Source organism: Ochotona princeps, chromosome 5 (genome assembly GCF_030435755.1).
Source record: "Ochotona princeps isolate mOchPri1 chromosome 5, mOchPri1.hap1, whole genome shotgun sequence".
Taxonomy (NCBI): Eukaryota; Metazoa; Chordata; class Mammalia; order Lagomorpha; family Ochotonidae; genus Ochotona; species Ochotona princeps.
The window spans coordinates 98,400,615-98,425,528 of NC_080836.1; positions in this window are offsets into that span (position 1 = coordinate 98,400,615).

Sequence of the window (24,914 nt, forward strand, 5' to 3'; positions counted from 1 at the left end):
CTTACTCTTCACTTCTCAAACTAAAGAAGGAGGAAAATGGATGACTATTTTTTTCCAGTTCAGACTCATGCTTTTAAGTCTGTCAAATGGCAAAGCATTCCAAACAGAAAATGAAATTTTCTAAATTCACTCATTGCTTTGGTCAGGTAATGCAAACCCTCTAAAACAGAAAAGATTTCATTCCCAAACCTTAGAGAAATACTATACTAACGTCTCCCCTTAATAGTAAAGAATTCTGTTTTTCTAAGAACACAGAGTTTCAAATACATCATCATTAGATTTGTCAGTTTTACTAATAGAGGAAGAAACAGAGGTGAAGACAATACAAATCCATGACTGGGCAGCATCATGCTACATGTTTCCTATCTTCCTGATAACATGGGGAGGAAGAACTTCTTCAATGAAGATTGACTATCTCCACCAATAAAAATTCCTTTGCATTATATAATTGATCTCTTTTCTTGCCAAAAAATACAGAGCAAAGGAAGTAGAGATTTATTTCAAAGGAAAGCTGAGGCAACAGAATAGCATTTATAGAAAGAGAAGAATCATAGTGCCATAGAAATTGTATAAAGCCCTTTGTTTCCCATCCAGAGAAGCCATGCATGCATGTTGCAATGCAATTGCATCATCATGCCTCTGAATCTGAGGGGAAGGTTTTGCTGTACATAAATCGTGACCACAGAAACTCGGTTCTGTTGCATTTGTGGCCAGGAGAAGTACTGCATGGAATTATGCATCCATTGGCCAAGTATGGGAGCAAATCCTGGAAATAAAATCAACCATTCTGTCATGTTCACCAAGTACACATCCATCCGATTTATGAGGCTTCAAGAGTGCAAATTTGGAAACTAAAGAACGGTGCTTCCCCTGAAATGATCCCCCAAGATGTGCGGGTCAACAGAGAGTGGAATCCTTCACCATGTAACGGAGAGCCAGGGCAGACTATCTGGGTATAACACCAGCAATGAAAGACTGCTTCAATCACCTAATACATCTGCAATGACTGCTTTTGGCACCCAGTGAATAAGTTCACAAAGGCTTAATTTAAGAGTGTGAATACACAACTTGCTGTGTCTATCTGTGTATGCTTTTAATGACCTACATACAGGCTACTAATTTATAGTGGCTTCCAGCAGAGAGAGAGAAAAACAAGATTCAACTATAGAAGCTGTCTATATTTAATATTTCTGTTGGTTTTCTGTCTGCCAGTCTGGGAGATTGGCCCAATTGGAAAAACAACATCTATGATTGCTGAAACAGTTCCTGGCTACATTTTGGCACCCTCAGTTACTGAACGACACAGAAACCTCTGTCTGAAAAACCTAAGGCAAAAGAGGCAAGTCTTTGTATAGTATCAAGACTTATCTGTTTGTCTTTATTTCAAAGTTGAAATTCTAATGTCATTACTCAACTCAATAGCAGAGCAGTTCACAACATTTCACAAACAATGAAAACTCTATGCAAATCTTTGTTTAACTGGATGCCATCAGTCCTATGTCACTGTGAAAAATGAATCTGTTTTCTGGTTTGTTTTGTTCTTTTAGGTCCAGAAGCTCAAACTATTTTTAATAGTAATAGAATGAAAGTAACATTTTTGGATGCTGACAGACAATAAAAAATTCAAAAACAGTGTTGATATCTTGTGCTTTTGAGTGCTAGTTGGCCTTAAAATTCCTCAATGTAATGAAAAAGAAAGTTAAAGTACTGAACCTGTAATTAGAAGTGCCACATTTGAAACTTGGTTCTGACTCTCAGTAACTGAATAAGATTTGGCAATGTATTCAACCTCTGAATCATTCAACCTAATTTATTGAAAGATCAAATAGAATTTCATGTCAAGAAGCTGCTGGGGAAGACAAAATGTGATTCAAAAGTAATATACCATGAAGAGAGGTCACAGTACCTTGTTAGTAATGTTTAAGTCCAGATTCCACATTGAACAAATATGCAAATCTTTAAAGAGCTTTTATAAAAAGGATTGGAAGCCCCATTCCCAGCTTTCATCGCTGTTCATCTATAACTTTGTTGAGTGGAGAATCTGTAATATTTGGTCCCAGATTTAATTAGGTCCTGAAACCTGGGCAGAAAGTGAATAGAAGTTTTGTTTATATGCAAGAAATCCTGGCAACGTGAGCATCTCTTTTCCTCAACACATCAACATTCCATACTACAAATTATTGTCCTAACTCCCATACCCTTAACCCTTGGTGGCCAGTGACTGGAAATGTGATTGTTAACAGAGAGAGATTGACCAACAGTTAAAAGGAAAGACAGATGGTATTTTTTGGTTGGTTGTTTGATAAGCAGAGAGACAGAGAAAGGGGCATCCATTGGCCTTATCCTTCAAATGCCCTTCACTGCTGATTCTGGACCAGCTGAAACTGGAACTAGGAAGTCAGGCCAAGTCTCCTGCCTGAGTGACAAGGACACACATGAGCCAGGACTGCTTCCACTCTTGTTCTGCACACTCACAGGAAGCTAGAATCAGAATCAGAGCCAGAAGTCAAACCCAGGCACTGTGATACAGGATCCATGCATTCCAGGTGGTACCTTAACTACTGTCTCAGATGGCTTCCCTGATGCTATTTTGAACGAGGTTTTGAACTGGTTGTAAAAAAAATGATACTAGATTTTCTGCCTTTGCCTAGACCTACAATGCCATGAAATACTTAAATAGCAGAAACTTGAACTGTTACTAAAGGACTATTCTACTGTGATACTAGGTAATATGAGGCAAAGTAGTTAGAGGAGAACAGGGAGAGAGAGGGGAAGAGAGGAATCCCTATACCTACTGAACTCTCAAAGAAAATAATTACAATAGCAACCATAACGATAAATACAATATAAAATAGCAAATTTATACACCAATAATAAAAAATATGATCTTCGAATTCAGTTTTCACTGTAAGTTTAGATCTATAAGAGTTTAATCAGACAACTGAAAGAAAATGGTCCAGTCCCCAACACTTGAAAAGTGCCCAGTTAATAGCTGTTATTATTCTTATTTGCTGTAAGCTAATGCTCTTGAATGTTTTAATTTCCACTCAAATTTTCAGTGCCTAAGAATTATTGTTGTGGAACAAGTGATCACAAGTAAGATTTAAAAAAAAGCCTCCTTACTAATATGATGCATGTACAGGTTTGTTTTAGAATAAAAGTATTTCTGAAGTAGAATAGAGCTGCACACTCATTGGCACAAGTTGGAAAGCAAATTTGTTCTAATTTCATTCTTCCCTCTCTTATTTCATTACCTTTAATAAGCTGTTAATTCAATGTGTAAAGCCTCCCTCAGAAACTAGAAGCTCCCCCACCCCGACCCCTAAACTTAATCCCTCCTCTGCCATGATCTGGATTCCCTCATCACTCTAGCAGCCTTTTTGTCTCTTGACTTATATCCATTTTCACCTCCTTCACATCCATCTGCATTGACACTCCATACTGGATTGAAATTGTGAACAAGCTGGTGGTTGCAATGGAGAATAAACTCCCAGCGGCATCTCCTTAATACAAATATTCAAATGTCTTACTACCACGTACAGCTTGCTTCACATTTTGCTTCACAAACGGGTCACAGGCAATCTGTCAGTCTTACAGCTGTAGTCATTCCTTCCTCACTGCCATTTTATATCTAAGGAGATGTAGCAGAATGTTACAGAGTGGGATCTGTTTCCATCTCAACATATATGGAAAGCCAAAGAGAAGAGAATGTGGGATGCATGTGGATGAGCAGAGATAGTCAAGGTTAATAATAAACCCGAGCTTCTTCAATCTCTACCTCCACTAAAAGATAGACCTCAGCGTGCAGAGAGGAAATCTTCTGAATATTTATACTTCACAGTGAGTTGTTGCCTTGGAAATCTTTAATCTTATCTTTGGGGAGGGAAGTATGGTGGCCCTGCCTCCCACTAAAGGAGAACTTCTTGCCCCACTTCTGGGAGGGCAGGTGACCTCCACCTTCAGCTACCAGCCTCATAGAGACATCTGTAGGTACAGAGAAGAGGTACCTCAAAATCATTTGCCAGTCAAGCCAGTAGACATCTAGGGAAGGTGCCAGATACACAACTCCAAGACATTGTAGCTTATCAAGGCAAATTCGAAGGGAAAATTTGGTGCTCAGACATCTTGTATAGTCTGCTGAGTTGCCCTTCCCAGGTCTAATTTCACAGCTCAACTTCTTCTTTGGACTAACCTTGCATCATTTCTTTTCCTTCACCAGATTCATTCCCAAGGTCCTCCCCAGTAAACACTTTCTGCATTAAACCTCATCAGAAGATCAGCTTTTGGGAGGATTAAACCTAAATTCATGTACTCTAGCTATAATTTCAAATCGATTTGCCTTCAGACTACAAGTTGTCTGGTGGTAGAGCTGGATCTAATTTGTCTTTGCATGTCTGACAACTGGAACAAGATGCAGGATGGAAATTTGATGCAAAGCAAAACTAGGAGAAGACTAACATGAAGTTCCAGATTCCAGATTCAAACAAGAAGGTTCTGCCATAGCAATATCTCCTTCACATGAGAATTTCTCATTGAATAAGGAAAGACAGAAGAGATCTTTCTACTCTTCTAATACCATGAAAAGAAGATTGTTCATAAATACATTTTGCCTATGTTCCAACCTCATTCCTGCGAAGACAATTACTCACCGGGTCATTGGAAAATCATGTCACCCATTCCAAAGACATAGAGACATAGAGACAACTTTGGAGAAAAGATGCTGGCTTGCCTCCAAGCATAAATCCTTACATGCAGAAGAAAACCCTACTTATCAGTAGACGTATTTGCTGAAGGAAACTAAGCCAGCCTTCGTTGATCCTTTCTCTTTCTCAGTTGACTTCAGTTTTACTTACTTAACAAAAGCTTGCTTTTCTTCTACTTGTACATGCTGCAAGCTTTGCAGTGACAGGTCCACAAAAATGAGCTATGTGGACCTTCAGCACCACCAGATATTAGATATGCATATCTGTCTAATCTAAGGATAGAGTCTTAGCAAATTTGCTTAGCCACCGTACCTGTGTTATTCCACCTGTTAGGTGGAAACAAATTAACCAAAAATCAGCAGCTTGAAACAACACACTTTCATCATATCACAGCTTCTGTGGGTCAGGAATCTTGGTCCTCTGTCAATCAGAATGTCACTACTGTGGCTCCACCTGAAAGTTTGCTAAGATCTGCTTCCCATGTGGCTGTTGACAGGATCAGATCCTTATAGGATGTGGGATCGAGGGCTCACTTCACTGGCTCATGCTCAGAAGTTACTTTCAGTATCTTGCCACTTGAAAGTTTACATATGGCAACTTGTTTCATCAGATCCAATAAGGGAGAAATGCAAAAGAGAGAGCCTGAGAGCAATATGGAATGTTTACTGCTATGCTAACAATCTCAGAAGTGATACTCCATTCCCATGGATGTAATCTATTGGTTAGAAGCGCATTGCTGGGTATTGCTCATGTTCCTAGGGATTGCACATGCATAGGAAAGTCAGAAGGAGGGTGCCACGTCACTTGCAGCCATGGTAGACCTGCTTTGTACAGCCCTTCAGTTCCAGTGTCCTGCAGCTGTTAAAACTTAGACACATGTTATTTGTAGTCTCATCACTCTTTCTACAGTGGCTCTTCCTCCACTGCTTTATGTCTCAGTAAGGAAAGAAGGAGATTTCTTGGCCCCCTGGCCACAAAGAGCCAACACCAATCCCTGAGGTTATTTAGCCCACGACAACTCAGCAACCTCACAGTAAAACTGAGGTACTAATTGATCTTTAAGCCGCTTCTCTGACTACATATTCATAAGATTTTCTGAGCAGAATTTCGCTGAGGCCATTTACTCCAAGTTGTAGCAAATCTGTGCTTCCATCATCCTTACAGAAACCTGAGAGTATTCACCCCATGTCCTCCTCTGTGACAGTGATCTCACATAACCATACGCCAAGACCAAAGGTGGACTTGTCACGCCAGCACTCAGGAGATAGAAGGACTTAAGATTCATGTGACCCTGCAGGAATGTCACTGGAGATCACGTGACATGAAAACCTGAACCAAGCCTGACAGAGAAGCATTGAGAAGTGTGCCACATACTTATCACCACAGAGTTTCTGTCCCCAGGAAACCAAGTCTGAAGGATAGGACTGACCAGTTTGCGCAATCCCTGCTGTGCTCTGGCAGCTCTCTCAAGTACTATGCGTAAGACAGTGACATTTACACCTTGGAGAAGGGCTCTGGGGCTAAATTAGACGCAACTAAGCGTTACTTAGTAAGACATGTGATCTAAATTCAACTACATTCATCTGAGATCTCTATTTCTCATCGGAGTTTCATTTAAGTATATCTGGTAAAAGATATTTACTGACCATGGAAAAACACCTTTATGCTGCAGCTGATAGCTCTTCTAATGTTCTAGCAAATGTCTGTTATTTTTCCAACTCTTTCTGCCATTAGAAATAAAGATTCAAAGCTTAGCACCCAGGAAAGGACAAATGAAATCTGGACTCAGTTAGTAAAAGCAGTATCAGTTGTCTGATGTGATAAGAAATGAATAAGAAAGGACATCAAATCAAAACTGGATGGGAAAGCAAACAGTAGAGTTGAAGGAGGAGAGAAGAAAGGAAAGAGACTATTCCACACAGCATGCGGTATAGACTACGATCTGCGAAGATAATCATTATCTGGAATCTTGAATCTTGAACCATTCTCAGGACTGTGATAATAGCCACTCTAGTAAATTAAATCCTAGGAACATGTAGTTGAATAGATTGAAAACCTTTGGGTGCCTCCAACTGGCGTCCATTGAAACAGGCATTTGAATAACAGCTGAATTGTAACTTAAGGGAATAACAAAGTGTTTCTCCCATAGTGAACATTTTTGTCTTGCTTGTTTCTGGGCCCTGCAAGCATTTCCCCTTTTTTCTTGGATTAGCTCTAAAAGTTTACTTGGGAATCACCCTTCCTTTTATTGTGAGCCCAAGTGCATCAGTTGTGATTCACCCCTCAGCTGGTGACAGTCATTGTTTCATAGAATTCCACATGAATCAAGAGAAACTCAACATAACTCAGAATTTGGTTGGGAGTTCTGAGAAAGGGAAACTTGAAATATTTAGCTGGAATTGAACATTTAAAGCATGGAGTTGGGAACCAATTTTAACACCTTACAAAGGACAGGGAACATGAGTCAAGGTCATACAAAGGAAGAAACAAGTCTGAATTTTATCTTTGGACCATCTGACTCAAACCTCACCTAAAGCCAACATTATATATTCTGCACAAGTAAGCAAATGCTGCCTAAAAAAGCTTGAGTTGAACTACATGGCTCTTAGAACAAATGAGTTGTAGCAGATAAATTTATTTAGAAGGTATGTACTAAGAGGTGATAGAATAAGTTAACCAAAATTCAGCAAAATAATTTAACAAATGATAAATCCAGTGCCCTGAGTATGATTTGGCATACATGTGGTACTGGCTCATTTGCTCATTCTTCACTATATATAAATTTATATAAATAAATTATGTAATTATGTAAATATTATGGACAACAAATGTAAACTTAAATAATAAGCTCTATGATTAACAAATTAAAATCTTGCCAACATAAACTTTCTACTATTCCCACTTATTTAACAAATTAGTTATATTATTCATCATTTGGGAAGAAAAACTTCAAGATTTGCAAATGTACAATTTAACTACTTATTAAGTCTTTTATAAATTAAGTAAAATCTGATTTTACTATACAGAACACATTTGAAACTGAAGTACAATCTCTCCTAAGAATCGTTCTGTGATGTTAAAATATGACTTTTGTAGAGAAGGCTGTGAAACAGAAAAAAAATCAAGAACAATGAAATTTAATAACACTGAATATAATTTTTCTATGGTATATGCCAATATGTCTAAGTCATTTTTGATTAGTGAAATAATGTTTGAAATAAGACTCTGCTTCACATAAGACATTTGATGGCACATAATATAATACCAGACATAGAATGATCTCTCCTGAGCCGGTTCAGATGCTTGGCCACTTAAAGAGTCAGTCACGTGTCCTAAGTCACAAGTTCCCACAACACCAGGGATTTCCAGCATGCCACTGCAATTTAAAGACAATGTGCACAGATGCATCTGTACATGGATTCATTTTAACATGGATCATTTATACAGGAAACTAAGTATTCTGCATCAAATCAGGAATGACAGTGCCAGCCAGTGAAGGCGTAAAGAAAAAAGACACTTATCCCTTAACACTGGCAACACCAGCTGAGCGTATCTTTGTCTCATGAAAGCTATATAAAGAACTGGGAAGTTGAGAGTGTGGGCATTTGATATGGATGTACAAACTAATTCTTTCAGTTGGCCCACATAATAAAATTCATTAGAATATGCATCCAGTAAATGTATTAAGGCCTTGCTTGCCCAGATCACATAAGGTAATGTTATGCATGCAATAGTTTTCTGTCTCACATCCAAAAAAATATAAGTACCTCTTCAAATATAGAATTTAAGATGCAATGAAAAATCAGTCATAATTCATTAGGTTATTCAATTTGAAACTTAGGTTCATATTTGAGTTAGGTGCTTCATGACTTTGACATCTTGAATTTCTCTCATGTAGTAGCAATGTAGTAGTATGCAAACTAATCACCAACAGTAATATTTAAATTCCAACTTACTTATTTTATCACATTGAATCTTCTTCAATTTACTTATGAACCTGTCTCAGATACTATACTGTGTTCTCTTGAAGAACAATTGTATCATTGTATCTACATTGTTGGCATTTTATTATATTGTGATTTCAAATGTTTGTGAAATAAATTCAATTTTGTTTTTTTACAAAGAATGATTTAAGCATTTTTGTTATTTTTTATTAAGGAAATCCCAGAAATAAGATTAAGCAGGATTGATCTGACCAGAACTCATTCTTTCTTTTAGTCTCTTTTGGGCTTTTTTTTCATCTGTTAGTTCATTTTATTATCAATTGACATATGAAAACTGCACATTTATGGTACTGGCACAGTGACATAGAAGGTTAATCCAGCACCTGTTGCATTGGCATCCTATATAGGTGTTAATTTGCATCATGGCTACACCATTTCCTATTCAGCTCCCAGATAGTGGCCTGGGAAAGTGGCAGAGGGTCACTCAAAGCCTAGGTACCTGCATGGGAGACCCAGAAGAAGCTCCCAGTTCCCAGCTTTGGAGCAGTACAACTATGGCTGTTGTGATCATTTGGAGAATGAGTCAACAGATGGAAGAATCCTCTCTCTGTCTTTCCTCATTCTTGCTGTAACTATCACTGGTCAAATAAAATAAATAGGGCCCTGCGCTGTGGCCTAGCAGCTAAAGTTCTTGCATTGAAAGCACGGGGATCACATACGGCGCCGGTTCTAATCTCGGCAGCTCCACTTCCCATCCAGCTCCCTGCTTTTGGCCTGGGAAAGCAGTCAAGGACAGCCCAAAGCCTTGGGATCCTGCACCCGTGTGGGAGACCTGGAGGAAGTTCCTGGCTCCTGGCTTTGGATTGGCACAGCACCGGACGTTGCAGTCACTTGGGGAGTGAATCATCGGACGGAAGATCTTGCTCTCTGTCCTCCACTCTGTATATGTAACTTTGCAATGAAAATAAAATGAATCTTTAAAAATTAAGAAAATAAAATCAATAAATCTCTTTTTAAAAAATTTCACATGGGGGACAACGTGGTGAGGTTTATTTGGTGTTTCTGTTTGTTTTTTTAAAGAGTTTTTTATAAAGTATGATTAGATTTACCGAAAAAAGAAAAGACAGAGAGAAAGCTTCTATCCACTGGTCTACTCCCCAAATGGCCACAATGGCCAGAACTGAGCTGACCTGCAGCCAAAAGCCAGGAGCTTCTTCCAGGTCTCCTACATCAATGCAGGGTTCCAACGCCTTGAGCCATTCTCTACTGCTTTCCAAGAATGCAAGCAGGAAGCTCGATAGTAATTGGAGCAGCTGGGACATAAACCAGTGCTCATAGAGGATCCTGGCACCTTCAAGGTGAAGATTCAGCCACTGGGCCATCACGCCAGACCTGGTAATGTGATTTTCTAGACACACTCACACACACACACAAACACACACATAGAAATAGAAATATATATATATATATATATATATATATATATATATATATATATATACACACACTGAATGCCCATTTAGGGTAAATATATCTATCGTCTCAAACATTTAACATATTTTGTTGTGCAAACATTTACAATTGTTCTCTGTATTTTTTTAGAGAAAGCTACAGTATAGTATTACTACCTATCATCTTTCTACTATGCAATGTATCCTAACTGCGTTTTGCATCTAATTATACCACCCACCAACAACAGTTGGGGTAGGGCCAATATATCTAATGACAAGGGCCAAGATATAGGGTGGGTGGAGGGGTGGTCAGAGATTGGGTAGGACATGCCAGGATTGGTCCTAGCAACCACTGGCAAGCACAAGATCTATGGCTGAGAGGACCTGGTACGGGAACTTAGTAGACACTTCTGCTCAATACAGCACCCATTGCTTTGCACAAGAACAGAAACTGGGGGCTGGCCAGGCTTGGCTAGGCTTGACACTCCCCAACATGAGATGGGACTGGGTAGGCAGGCAATGCCAGGCTACAGGCCCCGCTGGCAAGTGCCAAAGTAATATAGGTGATGCCAGACTAGGCTGCAGCACCCACTGGCACATGCAAGACCCCAGACCAAGAGCAAACCTGGCAGGGGTGCCACAGGGGCTCCCCTGCTGAGCCATTGCTTCCACTGGTGAGTATGAGAGTTGGGATTGGAGGCAAACCAGGCTGGGAACGGCTGCAACAACTGTTGGCTTGCATATGAGCTGGGTATGGGGCAGGGCCAAGCTAGACTAGGCCTCTGTATCCAAAGACATATGCAAAGGCCGGGATGAGTGCTAACTGGCCAAGTTTTGCCACAGCATCTGCTAGCATGTGCCAGGACAAAAGAAGAGATCATGTCAGACATGAATGAAGTATTCCCTGAAAAGGGCAAGATCCGGGACTGGGATTGGGTCTAGTAGGGAAAAAATGGACACTGCTCTACTCAGCTATAACTCCCACTGGTGTACATGAGAACGAGGTTTGGAGGTGGGCCAAGCTGGACAAGGCAACAATACTCATTGGCATACACGTAGACTGTTTTATGCGGTAGGTGGGCTGAGCTAAGCTGCAATACCCATAGGTGTATTCAGGAGCCTATTTGGGATAAAGCAATGACAAAACTAGTCTGCTGCACATACCAGTATGTGCAGGAACTGGGGCTGGAGGTGGGCCTGGTAGGAGTTAATGGGAAGAGGGGAGGGGTAAGGGTCAGGTCTGCATCATGCTGGGCTGGGCCACAACACCTGTCCGTTTACATGTCTCTGGGGTTGGGGATGGAACTGCCCAGGCAACTGCAATTATCAATGTGTGTGAAGACTAATGTGGGTGACAGACTGAACAGGACCCTGCACTGGCTGGCACATGCAAGAGTCATGTGTGGGGTCACCCCAGATGAGGTTTCTTGAGGGAACCCCCAACTGGACCACTGCACTCAAAACTCTAGCCACAGGGAGAATCATAGGATTTGTGGTCTGACTTTGGAATTGCAGGAGTTGGAACTGGGCCTCATCAATTGCTGATGCCCATAGAGTGGACAGCATGCCAAGGTGCATGAAGGGGATATGATGGTCAGCTCATTTGGGCCTGCAGAGAATGTTGAATGCCTTGTAAGGAAGATGGAGAGCAGAACAACTCTCCTGGCCAAGATGAGGCAGCAAGTGTCTGGGAGCAGTGAAACCAATAGCATCTCAGAACTATCAAAACCACCCAAGCAATACCATTGGAACATTATTCTCTAAGATGGCTTCATGAGGACATCCCCCATCCTCAGGCACTGATGTAGTTTGGCAGCTGAGAACAGCCCCCTCCCCCTCCTTTCCTCGCTCCTCTACCCTACCTCAGATTAAGAAGAGGAAGAAAAGGAAAACTGGAAACATTTGTCCCATTCACTTTGCCTTAACCCTTGACTGCTCCCATTCTATTTTGTGGTCTTCTTGATCCTGCGTTCTTGTCAACTATGTAAATAACATCAAAAATAATTTAAATTTTTTAAATTATGACTTATTTCCTGTTACTCAAGCTCTCCTCTTCCCTCCAGGTTCCCCGCTCTCCCCAGCCTCTTGAAACCATCATCATGTTCTTGTCTTTTATTGGATTAATTTTTCTGTACTTTACACATGAGCAAAATCATATAAAACTTGTCTTTCTGCGCTTGAGTTATTTTGCTTAACAGAAAATCTCAAGTTCTATCCATGATTTTGCAAATAACAAGATCCGTGGCTGAAGAGTTTCCCATTTTATATATGTGCCATGTTTTTAAAATGTGTTTGTCTGTGAAAAGACAGGTTGTTCAAATTTCTTGGCTAATATGAATAGTGCTGCAACAAACACATAAGCGAAGATGCCATCTTATTGGAGCAATTTCATTTTCCTTGGTTATATTGCCAGCAGTTAGAATGCCAAATCATTTGGTAGTTTTTGGTCTGACCTACCTAGTGTTTTTCAAAATCGCTATAATAATTTATATTCCCATTAACAGTATGTAAAGGTTCTCTTTACTCCATATCCTATACAACAGTTAATATCTTTTGTCTTTTTGATAATACCCAAACTATACAGGGCAAGGTGATACATGATTATAATTTCGACTTATATTGTCCTGATGATTAGTGATAATGAGCTACCTGTTGGACATTTGTATTTCTTCATTTGAAAAGTTGCTCTTTAGACTTATTGCGCATTTTGAAATTGGATGATTTGGATTATGTTGCTATTCAGTTGTTCTAGTCGCTTAGATATTCTGATTATTAAATTCTCCTTAAGATGCTTAACTTGCAAATACTTTCTCCTATTCTGTAGGTTGTCTCTTCACTTGTTCATTTCCTTCGTAGTGCAGAGTTATTCAGCTTGTTGGAACACATTTGTCCATTCTTGCACTGGTTACCTGTACTTTTAGGATCTGCAACAAAAAATACCCTTGCCTATTCCAAAGGCATGAGGCATCTCCATTAGTTCTCTTCTAGTAGAGTCAAAATTTCAGGTTTAAATTAGGCCTTTAATACAGCTTAATAGATTTTTAACACAGTGAAATATAGGGATATAGCTTCATTCTCCCACTTAGGTTTATCCAGTTTTTAACGCCACTGTTTGAGAGGATTGTCCTCATCCAATGCGTCATCTTCATATCTTTGCCAAAGATCAGATGGCCACAGATGAATGGGTTATTTGTAGGAACTCTATCCTGTTCCATTGATCTGCAAGATCCTTTTGGCACCAATATACTGCTTTCTAATTACTGTGACAATATGTTTTATACTCAGGTAATAAAATGCCTCCTCCTTTGTTCATTTTGTTCAAGATTTCTTTGTTTATTTGGGATCTTCTGTGGCTTTACACAGATTTTATTAGGTTTTTATGTTTCTAAGAAATGTGTCATTAAAGTTGTAATACATGTATTAATTTATTTGAAAGGGAGAGAGGAAGACAGAAAAAGATTTTATCAGCTGGCTCACTCCCCAGATGTCAACACCTGCCTGAGCTGTGCCAGAATCCAGGAATTCTATCCAGGTTTCCTTTGTGTGATAGTGCATTAACAGAAAGCTGTGCCTGGAGTTTGGTGTAGATGGGATTCAAAACAGCCATTCCAATATTCTGTGCAGGTATTTGAGTGGTTTGGCACATATTTTTTCTTTGGTGTGCTATTATTTCATAGCAGGTGGAAAAATTTTTTTAAAGATTTATCTTATTTTTATTGGAAAGTCAAATATACAGAGAGGAGGAGAGACAGAGAGGAAGATCTTCATTTCCCAAGCTGCCACAATAGCCAGAGCTGCACCAATTTGAAGCCAGGATCCTAGAACCTCTTCCAGATCTCCCACACGGGTATAGGGTCCCAAGGCTTTGGGCTATCCTTGACTGTCTTCCCAGGCCATACTCAGGGAGCTGGATGAGATGCAGAACCACCAGGATTAGAACCATCACCCACATTGGATCCCAGTGTGTGCAAGATGAGGACTTTAGCCACCAGGCTTCTGCGCAGAGCCCTAGTGGTTGAAAATGTTATTTCCATTTCTGTTAACTTCGTACTGGTGTGTGACAACACTACCGATTTTTGTCCACTGAGTTTGTGTCTTACGTTCTTGCTTATTCATTTACTTGTCTAACAGTTTTTGTTAGGAGTCTTTCAGCTTGTTTCACATTTTGTTCATTGTTTTCAGCATCTTCATCATGCATGCACTTTGCCTCTTTGAGGCAAGTTCTCAGTGCCAAGGACCCAGATGACAGCACATGAAACCTGTGTTCTGGTGTATCCATCCCAGAATATGCGACCTGCCTGTAAAGTTGATTTAGTCTCATGAAAAAAAAAAAAAAAGCACAATTACTCCTTCTTGGGGGAATTGGATTTCATTCTTAAAGAAAATGCCACTGAATTCTCTTTCTTTTGAAATGTAGAGGGTAAAAAGGGTTAGGATAAAGTTGCCTGATTCATGTTCCAGCCTTAAATTAATTCCCCTGTCTTCCCAATCATCACCGCTGTTGCCTGAAAGACTGAATTCCTGGTCTGTGTGGCATCTTTTCTGAAAGTATTTAGGTCTATGGCTGTTCTGGCTAGTCTGTGTTCCATATTTCATGATCCAATCATTTTTTAGCATATTATTACTATCATTATCATCATCATCATCATTTTATGTTACAGTTCTATAGGTTCCTGGTTTTTCCCTTATCCCAGCTCCAATTCCCTGGCCCCCAATTAGTTCCTCTATATCATTACTAAAGTATAGTTCTTCATACTCAGTCATATGTCCATCATTGTGGGCATGGACAATGGCAGAGAGTGCAGCATCCTATTGTCAAGATATAGTAAACAGTTTCATTGGGAGTCAATTTTTTTCAGGAAGTAGAGATACATTGCATCTTCACATCTGGATGCTAGTCTCCATTTTACACTTACTGTACATCCCCTCAAATGAAAAGTCATATTACAAAATCAACAATAGAAAGAAAAATAGAAATTTACATTGACATGAAGTTAAATGACATGTTTCTAGATATGACAGTCTCCAGTACACAGCTACTATACATCCCCTTAAATGAAAAGCCACAAAACAAAATCAGCATCAGGAAGAAAAAAGAAATTAACAACACCATGAAGTTAAAAAACATGCTACTAAATGACTAACATGTAGCTGAAGAAATCAAAATTAAGAACCTTCTTGAAGAAAATGATGCTACTGCATGATCTATGAGTCTCTGAAGAATTTACTCACAAGAAACTATTTGAAACTAACCGAAAACATCAAAACCCATGTGACATAGTTTCCGCTGATTTTTGTTGGTGAAGTGGGTCTCTTCTAGACAATAAATAGAAGGCTTTTGTTTTTTAATCCAGTCTACTAATCTATGATGTTTGATTGAGCTTAAGCCATTTACATTCAGAGTTTAATATGTATGGATGGTACTTTGGTCCTGTCATTTTAGGAATGGGTTGTTCATTGATTTAGTCTTCTGCTGTCATTTTACTGGGATGTTCTTCCCATTTGCCTTTGGTTTTGTTGGGTGCTATTCTTCTTCTCTGTCAAGAGAACATCTTGAAGTATCATTTGTAGGGCAGGTTTGGAAGAGGCCAATTCTTTTAACTTTTCTTTACCGTGGAAGAATTTTATTTCATTTTCAGAGACAAAAAAAAAAGCTTTGCTGGATATGTTATCCTAGGTCAACAATTTTTTCCTTTTAGAATCTGGACTATGTCACTCCATTCTCTTCTTACCTGTAGAGTTTCCTGTGAGAGATCTCCTGTGAGTTTAACTGGCATTCCTTTATATATGTCAATTGATTTTTTTCACGTGCACATTTAAGGATCTTTTCCTTATGTTCAATTGAAGAGAGCTTGATGATTATGTGTCTTGGTGAAGATCGCTTTTGTTCAGGCCTGTTGGGAGTTCTGTGCCCCTCCTGGATCTTGTTTTCCAATTCTTCCTCCAGATTAGGGAAATTTTCCTTTATTATTACATTAAATACATTTACAAACTCATCTTCTCTTTCTGCACCTTCTGGGACTCCCATAACTCTTATATTTGGCCTCTTAATAGTGTCTTTCAATTCTTGAATACTCTTTTTGGCCTGATCCAGCTCTGCTTCCAGATTTTTGTTTGCCATCCCTCTGATGACAGGACATACCTTCCAATTCTGAGATTCTTTCTTCTGCTTGCTTCATTCTATGTTGGAGACTCTCCATTGCAGTTTTAATTTGCTCTACTGTGTTCTTAATTTCTGATATATCAGCCTCGATTTGCTTTATTGCTTCCTTAAATTCTTTGAACTCTTGTATGTGCTTCTCATTATTGATCGGAAGCTTTAAAATGAGTCTAATGGATTCTGTGTGCCCCATTTTCTCAATGTCTTCCTTAGTCAACTCTGAGGTTGGCATAGGGTTTTGCTCCTTTGCAGGGGAGTTTTCAGTAATATTCATTGTGCCTTTGTCTCTTCTTTTGCTTTTGCTCATTGTACTTCTGGTTAGCAGAGTCTTCTCCTTGGGGCAGGTTTCTAAGCTGTGTCACCCACAGTCTACTGTTCGATTTTACTCATTGCAGTTGGTACACAACATTTTGCCTGCAGCCACTTGTGCCACAACCTCCAGCAAGTTCCAGGTCTGGGTTCTTATGTTAGATTTCCACCGTGGTCTCCAGAGCCCTAGCTCTTGACTCACCACTCTCCACCTCCTGTGATATTGTGCTGAGGCTGCACTGTTGTCTCTGCAGCCTTTCTCCCACTTCCGGATGGAGCAGGTCCCAGGATTAGAGAGACACCAGGTGTCCTATATAGTTAGGTTGTTGGTGGCACTGATCTTGTCGGAACCTGGTTGCTAGTGGAGTTCCGGCTGCTGGTGGAGTTCAGATGGTCATTAGCTGAATGCCGCTGGAGTATCAGTCACTGCAACACCACACCGTTGTGTCCGCTGCTTTCCTGTGTCTATCAGTCTCCAGGTACCCCTCTGTTGTTGTTCTGGCCTTTCCTATTTCCTGGAATGTGTCCTCGCTGCTTCATCCTGATTAAATGTTCTTCTGTCCGTTTAAACGTGTCCTTACACTATTCCACCATCTTGATTCTCCTAAACATTCAAAATGCTGACAGCTTTAGGAATAGCTGCTATTTGGGCATGGGTATGGGTACATGTGTATCTGTGTGATGCAGTTTCCTGATTTTTCTCTTTTGCATTGATAATATAGAGAAGAATCATTGTCCTACACGTTAAAGCAAGCCAAAGCGTTCAGCACCTGTAGCGAGTTCATGTCTGAAGGCTTTTGCTCAATCAAATGCAAATGTTCCCTATTCCTCTGTGAAGCTCACAGTACCCGTGAGCATGGCACTCTCTAGACCTGTGCAGTGCACAGCTACACAACCTTCAACAGAGCCCTGTACAACATGCTTCCTTCATTAAGTCTTGTGTTGTCAGACAATATCAACCAGCTCACCTCCCTATTGTAGTCATTGCCCTCATTGCTCTATCACTTTAGCTCCAGGCACTATTCTTATGTCTTTGGCATTACTTAGTTTCAACAGACAATTCTTCCAAAATGCTGGGGGGGGGGTGTTGTTTGTTTATTTGTGCGGGTTTTTTTTTTTTGTAGATCATTGAATCCATTTTTTGTTCCAATGATCATGTTCTTCACTCTATCTCAGGCACTTGTTCATCATGCTTACATGCAAGACTCAGTGATTCTTTAAGTTCCACCGCACTAAGAAATTGCTAGAAATAGAAATTTTCAAACTTCCCTATAAAACTATTGAATCCACAGTGCTACGGTAAAGCCCAGCATTTTCTATTGAGTAAGCCTCCCTCGGGATTCTAGGATGTCCTCAGGTTTGACCTTGTTGTTATCAAAAGAAATGTAACACATCTATAATTTCAAAGAATCCCAAACTGTGACATCAATTTGACAACCCATTAACGTCATCAGAATGTCAACTATCATTTAAATATACTTTTAACTCCCTCTCTACTACATATTACTGATGCTTCTGCTGCACATATGTTATTCATTTGGAAAAGATGGAATCCTAGTTAAAACCAAAGTTCAATCAAAACTTCTGAACTGTGTCAAAAGGGCTAAATATGGTTAGAATCTAGCCCCTGAATGTATGGCCATCCCCTCATGGGGCCATTTCTACTGCGAATCAACCATTCTGTATTTCCTTGCTTAACACACTTCCACTATCCTTCATGACTACTGTGAAATTCTACACTTTTTCATCTATAGGTGCGCATCCTTGATAACCTTTGTTCATACACTGCTATGCAAGAGCAACAGTCAAAATAGAATCCCTGTCATTACATACCTGTCACTAGCTGGGCTCTTCAATTCCTCTTTCCCACATGTCTCTTATTCTTGTATTAAAGATCAACCTCTTCTACTTATGTAACAAATGTCATGCCCTAGTACCAATTAAAGGTTGTTGTTTTAGTAACTTCCTATTGTTCTGCCTCATCAGTTTCACCTTCTGTGCTAGAATATTTCACCTACAAAAAAACATTCCACAATTTCTTCCCCATTAAAAATCATAACTTGAGATTAACATCTTGATATTAATCTAACTCCCCTTCCCAAGTGCTGTCCTATTTCTTTTATTAACTGATCAAAGGGTTACCTTGTACTTTCCTTATGTGGTTTACCAACTTCATTTTCTCGGAAATCTAGTCATTAAAATTTGATACCAAAAACTCCATCGAAGTATTTCTCTAAAGGTCAGTCTTCTACCTGCTTGACCTGACAAGCTGCCACATAGGACCCAACTCTTTCCTACAGGCTCTGCCTTCCCATGGCTGTTTGGATAGTCTTCCTGTAGATCCGTCTGTCTTTACTCCCATTTCCCAGCATTATACACTGGAAGCCCCCAAATTTTCAGTCCTTGCCTCTAATTTCCCCTTATTCTTCATTCATTCCTTTGGTGATTTTCATTGGTGGTTTTAAACACAAGTGAACAAAGAGGCTTCAAAAGCCCCACATTTCTATATTCAGCTATACACTCAACATCTCCACTGCTTTAACAAGTATTGAAACTCCAGCATAACCAATCCTGAGCTTCTCTTCTGCCTCAAGAAATGTATCTGCAGGCCTCCCACCTTTGATCAGAGCATGCTATACTGCTTACAATAATGTCAAAAGTTTTTAAATCATCTTTGACTTTTTAAAATATATATTTATTTCACACTTTACATCTAACCCATTAGAAATTCTGTTGACTGTTCTCAAAGTTAACTTCAAATACGCTCTCCTTGCTGATAGCACAAAGCCTGCCATATCATCTCTCATGCGGGTTAATGAGACAACTGCATTACACTATAGTTTCCTCTTTCAGCATAATGGCAACCATCCAGAATAATGCCATATTAGGGTGATCCCTGGTCAAAACTCCACAGTGCCTTCTCAGCTTATCTACCTAAAGCATGAAAGTCCTTATCATGATCAGACTTACTCCTTATTATGTCTTTAAACCATTGCCTACTGTTACTGTGCCAATCAGCCCGCCCCAGATTATTTGTGTGTTCACTATTACTCATAAAATAAGCCATAAATTCTTCTAACTCAAGGCCTATACAGTTGCTGGAAAAGATGGTTAATTTTTCACCTCCAAGCTCTTCCAAAACATCACCTTCTTTCTGCAGCTCATTTTTGCCATCATCCCCTCTCTGATTTTTTCCCTAATCCTTACTTACTAAAATGACTTTATAAAGGTAGAATGACTTTATCTTTCACATTCTATTCATTGAATACCAAATATGCACTGTAGAGATTTGTTGACAATAATAATGATACCATTTTTACTGGTATTCACACCATTTAACCAGCCTTTCCAAAGAAAAGGCTAAAGAATGTTAGAGAGAGCAAGCAAGGAAAATATTGCACTTTTCTTTAAAAAGGAAAATGTGGCAAGTACATATCTCTGTAATTTGCTGTGAATATAGTCATTGACAGTTGACAATTAACACAAAGACCAAATTTCAGTGACAGAAAAGTAGCAGAAAATGACTCTTTTGGGTAGACGGAAATAATCAAGAAGCAAAAATGAGTTAAACATAGATTTGACTACTACGTAATACTTGTACACTACCTAATATTTATCTTTCTTATTATTCATCAGGATTTGACCAAATGTGGCCTTGTAAAAGATATATAGTAGAGTCAAAAATAAAATGTATTCCATGAGTTCAAAAAGTGATTTCATCATGGGACTTTTTTCTTTGGTGGTTAGACATTAAAAACAAAGAAATAGAGTAGTATACTGAGGGATGATAACAATAGTTATAACATTTATTTAGCACTAATTTCATGCTAGGCAAAACTCTAAGAGATGGATAGATAGATAGATATTCATTTTTTTAATTGACGGTTCAATGAGACAAATTTGACTATCATGTCTCAAATCTCCATATTAAAGCAGTTGAATAGATATGTTAAAAAATCTGAGGAGTTAAACTTGTAGAATGTGTTTCTTTAGCTCATGTGTTCTTTCATTTTATTGTATATCCCCTCAACAATTCAGGCTAAGTAATTTTTAATTGGAAGAATATTATCCCACTAGAAAGCAGCAACAACAACAAAAGTTGATAGATAAAATTAAAAGAAGAAAACACATAAGATTCCCCAAACAAATGGGAATGGCATAATTTTCATGTTAGAAAAGAAGAGGAAATACTTTCAATCAAAACAGAAAAGAAAACATAATAAGAAAAAGATATTGGAAACTGTAATTGCTCATATCCAGGTGGAAAAACTCCTGACACAAGGCAGGAGTTGGGAACATATAGAGAGCTCTTGGAATATCCCCTATAGAAAGTACAACAGACTCCACAAAGAGCTAAATCAAGGGCCAGTTCTAGGCCCAGCTGCTCCCAAGCGGCACAGATGTATAATGGCTGCAAAATGATCAATTCATTCTGATAATTATAAAATGTGCCAATTATAAATCACTTATCTATTCACTGTCAATTGCTTTAGTGACTTATTAATCCGTTTCAGCTCCTATAATTCAAAAACTGCAAATTGTGTCCCCTTTTAAAAGAATCTACACGTCTGAGTTAATACAAATTAAGACTGGCTTTCTCACCCATGGATCTAAATCTCTGTTATTTTCTCTCCTTGCTGTATTTCATTCAGAAGACACCAACTTATTTCACATTTGATATCTAAGGAATTAATTTATATTTTATGGGTGTGAGTTAAGAACATCTTCTCTTAGTGGTAGAAATTATTGTGACAATCTATTGTCACCTTAGATTGGACAAACTAAATTATTTACTTTGCTTCCAAACAAAATGAATCGTTTCAAGGTAAGGAATGGCTAGAACCTTAAATTCTGCACCACTCAAGTTTTCTATAGGTTTTTACGTTGCCAAGGACATCTAAATATGATATCCTATGCTTAAGCCAACCCTAAGTGATAGATGATTGTTATCACATTTATTTTACTGAGGAAAGTGGAACTCAGAAAAATTAATGATCCTTTATAAGGCCACCAACTCATGGGGGCAGCTGTTTGGGATAGAGCTCTGGCACAGGCTTCTGGCACACTCTCAGCTCCTCCCCTTTTGTTTCTCCTAATAGCAGACATGTAATTCTACATTTTAACTAAGATCTAAAAATCAGTCATGTACAACTTTGGCTTACCCCAACAATCCCTCACTCAACAATAGAAAGAAAAAGGCATAGATAAGAATCTTACCCAGTATCACTCTTCACTCTGAAACAGTAAGATGGATGGACACTGGCTGCACAACTGCTTCCTGTTTTATTCAGAGTTCTGTTAATTTTACAAGACAGAGACATTGTCAGAATCCCATGGTCTTTATGCAGATATAAGATCATTCTTTTGTGCAAAAGAAGAAAGTCTCTAGAAGGAGGAAAAGAAGGGTGGTGGGAGGGAGCAGGCAGGGCAAAGAAGAAAAGGAGAAGGCATAAAAGGGAAGAACAAGGAGGAGCAGAGAGGGAGAGAGAGAGGAAGGAAAAAGGGGAAGAAGGAAAGAAAGAAAGGAAGAAAGGAGGAAAGAAAGGAAGGAAGGAAGGAAGGAAGGAAGGAAGGAAGAAAGAGAGAGAGAGAAAGAAAGAAAGAAAAAGAAAGAAAGAAAGAAAGAAAGAAAGAGAGAGAGAAAGGGATTAGAGGGGATGGGAGGGAAGGGAAGGGAAGGGAAGGGAAAACAGACAATGTCTCTACAGAACCCAGACAATGTTTTAAGCTGATAAGATAAATAACAATAGCTAAACTTCAGTGAACAGTGGAAATATAACCCTCAACTCCAGATTCATTCGAGAGACAAAACTGTGTGGCACTAAGGTGGCTAAATTCAGTCAAATAGGATGTGATAATTTAATCAAATTAATGGAGAAAATATGGATTAGTGGGTAACTGGCTGAAGAACAAGTAACCAGAAGTATGGAAAAACAAATAAATCTATGCAGACACTTCTTTCCTTAAAGCTAAACAAATTATATGTGATTCCAAAATCAAAATGTAGAAATTAAAGCAAAAATATTAGGGACATTTATAGGAAATATGTTTATACTCCTAGAGGAAAGACTATCTGGGACCAGCATAGCAGAGAGAAGGTTAGGTGCACAGGAACGGCTGTTCCACTTCTGATCTATGTCCCTGATGATGCTCCTGGAAAAGCAGCAACTGATGGCCTCAGTGCTTGGGTCCCTGCACCCACACAGGATAGTCAAAGTTCCAGCCTCCTGGCTCTAACTTAGCCCAGTGCTGGTCATCGTGGTCATTTGGGAAGATTCATATCTCTCTCTCTCTCTCTCTCTCTCTCTCTCTCTCTCTCTCTCTCTCTACCTATCTATCTCTCTCTCTCTCTCTCTTCCCCCCTTAGTGTCATAACTCCTCAGTGTCATGTGACCATTTCCCCACCTTTAGAATGAACATCCCTTAGGGTACTCACAAGAACCTCCTTCCCATTTGACCACATTCACCTGCCAGGGGCTATCACCTGCCAACAGGCCTCAGTACTAGCTGTGTTAGCAATATAAAACAACATTCCGCACATGTTTTCTAAGTCCCAGAGTTACGTATTCAACTTTTTTTCTTGGTATTTGCACTGGGTAAAATTACCCACACTTCATTTTTTTTTTCAGAATTATTTAATGAAGCTAACTTAAAGGATGAGATCACAGACACATGGGCCACATTCAGGGGTGAAGAGGGCCAGGAGGGGAAAGATGAAAGAGAGAGCAATGATTGTATCTTCCATCCTGCAACACTGGCTTTGGATCAGCTCAGCTCCCACCATTGAGGTCATTTAAGGAGTGAACCAGCAGATGGAAGATTGTCTCTTCTTCTCTCTATAAATCACCTAATTTCATTTCTAATCATGTCCCTCTGTGGTCTATCTTAAGAGCTGTTTGAAGGCATTGTTGTAGAACCATCATTGTATCCATTCACCCAACAGGAGCCGATCATTGATATGGGGTAGGAGAAGAAAATAAGTATTGCAAACTGCAGAGCAAGGAGACAATTAACTATTGCTTAATTCCCAGGCTCCCTGAGGAGTTGGGAGTGAAAGTTCTCACAGGAAGAAATCAGGGATGACAGGTACATATGTGCAAGGCTCCTGGTTGTCAGTGAAGCTCATGACCTTTGATTGTCAGTGATGCCATGATTTTTAGGGAATTTACAATGGCCAAGTGGGCTCTGGTCTGCCTTGGGGTTGATGAATATAGATACATTTTCTCTAGATGAAGCCCTCCAGACAATACAGGCCATTAAATTTTTTTTTTTTATCTACAAAGGAGTGAATGACACCTTGCGTCCAGTGATTAGAAGCCTGCAAAGTCAGCTAGGTCACTCCCTTAAGCCAATGAATTCCTTTCATTAGAGGATACCTGGAACTAGGGGACAGGGCGTGGGTTTGAACCATGCCTTTACATTGTAGGGTTCAATTTCAGGTTTGATTTCACTGTGAATGTGATTTTTTTCTAAAAATATGACAATACGAATAGAGTAGCTGACATCATGCATCACTCAGATTCTGCTCGATGAAGGCATGGTGTCCAAAGACTTAAATGATGTCAATCCCTTATGATTGTCTTAACAGCAGAAATTGCCTTGCCCCAACCACACTCCCTTCTGGAGAGATTCACATTAGGTCTCTATTCATGTAAGTATCGAAACACTCAATCATCTCAGCCCAACTAGAGATCATATGAAGAATCATTCCAGCTACTAATCATTCAAGGCCATTGCCGGCTCCTTCTTTTTCTGTTCAGTGTGTCTTTCTTCTACAGATGTGCATCTATGTGCATTCCATAATAAACACCCTTGTCTCTGCACTCCAGTTTGTACTTCATCATTGGAAAAGTCATTTGAATGAGTCTTTCATATCTCTCAAAAAAAAAAAACCTGCAACAGCCTTATTTGAGAGCTACTGACCCAAAGAGATTCCTCTCTTGCCACTCCCATGCTTGGTTTGCTACACATCATTCTCCAAACATAGCAAACTCCTGCAGGTCTCGGCATTACGATACTTAGTGGATTCAAAGTCAGGCTTCATCCTGACAATGGAATTCAAACTATGGTAGACTGCAGGAAACAGGTTGCACATAGAGATAACACATTTCTTCATTCTGTATGATTCATAGAGAAATGAGACCCTTTTAGAAAGTCTGACAGTCTCAACAGCACAGAGCTTTGTTCACAGAAAACACTCAATAGCCATAGTACACATAGATTACATTACTGCGCAAAAAATAGTCGAACACAAGGCAAAAGCAACATCACAAAAGGCACCCACAAATCTCAAATGAGCCCTATTGCAAAAAAAAACAAAAACCAGTCTTTAGTGGTGGAGAATCAA